Here is a 2,500-nt window from a genome sequence, read left to right on the forward strand (position 1 = left end):
CATTCCATTTTCTGGGCTAGTTGATTCTCGCCGTTCGTCGCAGTGTGTTGTTACACACTCCTTAGCGGATTCCGACTTCCATGGCCACCGTCCTGCTGTCTAATCAACAACACCTTTTGTGGGGTCTGATGAGCGTCGATTTAGGCGCCTTAACTCAGCGTTCGGTTCATCCCGCATCGCCAGTTCTGCTTACCAAAAATGGCCCACTAAGAACTCTCATTCTGTGCCCTACTTCAATTAAGCAAGTCGGCTTCTTACCAATTTAAAGTTTGAGAATAGTTAAGGTTGTTTCAACCCTAAGACCTCTAATCATTCGCTTTACCTGATAAAACTGTTCCGAGTTCCAGCTATCCTAAGGGAAACTTCGGAGGGAACCAGCTACTAGATGGTTCGATTAGTCTTTCGCCCCTATACTCATGTTTGACGATCGATTTGCACGTCAGAATCGCTACGAGCCTCCACCAGAGTTTCCTCTGGCTTCGCCCTACTCAAGCATAGTTCACCATCTTCGGGTCCCAACAGATGTGCTCTTACTCAAACCTTTCTAGGAGTAGAATAGGTCGGTCAATGATGCGCTCCTCGCCGAAACGAAGAGATCTCACCTCAGCTGCAAGCAGCCTTTACTTTCATTGTGCCACGCGGGTTTCAATCACCCAAAGACTCGCACACATGTTAGACTCCTTGGTCCGTGTTTCAAGACGGGTCGCATGAAACCATATGACCGCCAACAACCTTAGCACAATGTGTGCATTCATCCCCCCGACAGCCGGCCGCAGTTCAAACGCACTGCACGCAGTCCGCTATGTTGACAACCGACTGGAAGAGAGAAGCCAGCCCAAAAGAGCATGTGCCGCGACGCCTCTGTCGGACCCGAGCTCGCACACCACAAGCTATAATACTGACCGAAGCCAGCTACCTTCTTGCGGGCTCTTCGCTCGGTTCCAACAGCTGTTGACGCACGCTGCCGGGAAATGCGACAAACAACTGCTAGTGACGAACACCAACGGTCCATTCGGATCCGTAAAACGCCCGTACCAGCTGCCGATCATCTGAATCTCGACAGCGCATTGCTAATTCCATGCGCTTCCCTCCTAACGGGTTTCACGTACTATTAACTTTCTTTTCAAGTGCTTTTCATCTTTCCCTCACGGTACTTGTTCGCTATCGGTCTCGTGCCAATATTTAGCTTTAGAAGGAGTTTACCTCCCATTTTGGGCTGCATTCCCAAGCAACCCGACTCATAGAAAGCGCATCGTGAACAGTACACAGTGCCACGCACGGGATTGTCACCCTCTACGATGTGCCGTTCCAAGCAACTTGAGCACTGTGTATCCGCCTTGAAAACGCTTCTGGAGACTACAATTCGCCGTCGCAAGCAACGGAGATTTTAAGTTTGAGCTGTTCCCGCTTCACTCGCCGTTACTGAGGGAATCCTTGTTAGTTTCTTTTCCTCCGCTTATTAATATGCTTAAATTCAGCGGGTAGTCTTGTCTGATCTGAGGTCAAAAGTTGGATGCGCATAGCGCATTGTGAAGCCGAGCCAATGTTGCGTGAGAGTCCGAGACAGAAGGACAGAAGCAAGTTGAGCCTTCCGAAAGAGCGCAACGAACGCGGTCGGTTTCAAGCACATGAAGAGGCAGTCGACTCGAACGGTCGGCTGGACTCTCTATTTACACCGAAGTGTATGGATTTTAACACGACACTCAGACAGGCATGCTCCCTGGGTATCCAGAGAGCGCAATTTGCGTTCAAAGATTCGATGATTCACTGAATTCTGCAATTCACACTATCTTATCGCAACTGGCTACGTTCGTCATCGATGCACGAGCCAAGAGATCCACCGTTAGAAGTTGTCACGTTTCGTTTTTTTCTCTCCTGCAAACGAGGAGTAGAAGTACTGGAAATACAAGTGTGTTAAACAAATTCGGGTTTGTCGCATGCGAGGCCGATGAAGCATCGTTTAAAACCTAAGTTACCTCGCACGCTTAAGTACAGTTCACAGTGGTGGTTTTGTCTTAATGACAAACGGTAATGATCCTTCCGCAGGTTCACCTACGGAAACCTTGTTACGACTTTTACTTCCTCTAAATGATCAAGTTTGATCAACTTTTCGGCAATCCGTCACAACCTTTGCGGCCACGATGGCGCCAATCCGAAGATCTCACTAAACCATTCAATCGGTAGTAGCGACGGGCGGTGTGTACAAAGGGCAGGGACGTAATCAACGCGAGCTGATGACTCGCGCTTACTAGGAAGTCCTCTTCATGATCAATAATTGCAATGATCAATCCCCTCACGTCGGACTTTCAAAGAATTACCCAAACCTTTCGGTTAAGGTTAAGACTCGCTGAATCCGACAGTGTAGCGCGCGTGCGGCCCAGAACATCTAAGGGCATCACAGACCTGTTATTGCCTTCCTGACTTTGGTTAAACACCAACAGTCCCTCTAAGAAGTCAGTCACGATTCTTGAATCGTGTGACTATTTAGCCGGTTAAGGTC

At 48.8% G+C, this 2,500-nt stretch overlaps 1 non-coding gene and 2 pseudogenes across 1 annotated transcript; all 3 read right to left on the minus strand.

Annotated features, from left to right (window-relative positions):
* LOC130619859 (large subunit ribosomal RNA) overlaps positions 1–1,505 on the minus strand; it is a 5,188-nt pseudogene extending 3,683 nt beyond the window's left edge.
* Positions 1,506–1,697: 192 nt separating this feature from the next.
* On the minus strand, positions 1,698–1,852 carry LOC130654813 (5.8S ribosomal RNA). The gene has a single exon (XR_008984500.1). It is a non-coding gene; the product is annotated as a 5.8S ribosomal RNA (ribosomal RNA).
* Positions 1,853–2,029: 177 nt separating this feature from the next.
* LOC130612122 (small subunit ribosomal RNA) overlaps positions 2,030–2,500 on the minus strand; it is a 1,799-nt pseudogene continuing 1,328 nt past the window's right edge.

Source organism: Hydractinia symbiolongicarpus, chromosome 1, assembly GCF_029227915.1.
Source record: "Hydractinia symbiolongicarpus strain clone_291-10 chromosome 1, HSymV2.1, whole genome shotgun sequence".
Lineage (NCBI taxonomy): Eukaryota > Metazoa > Cnidaria > Hydrozoa > Anthoathecata > Hydractiniidae > Hydractinia > Hydractinia symbiolongicarpus.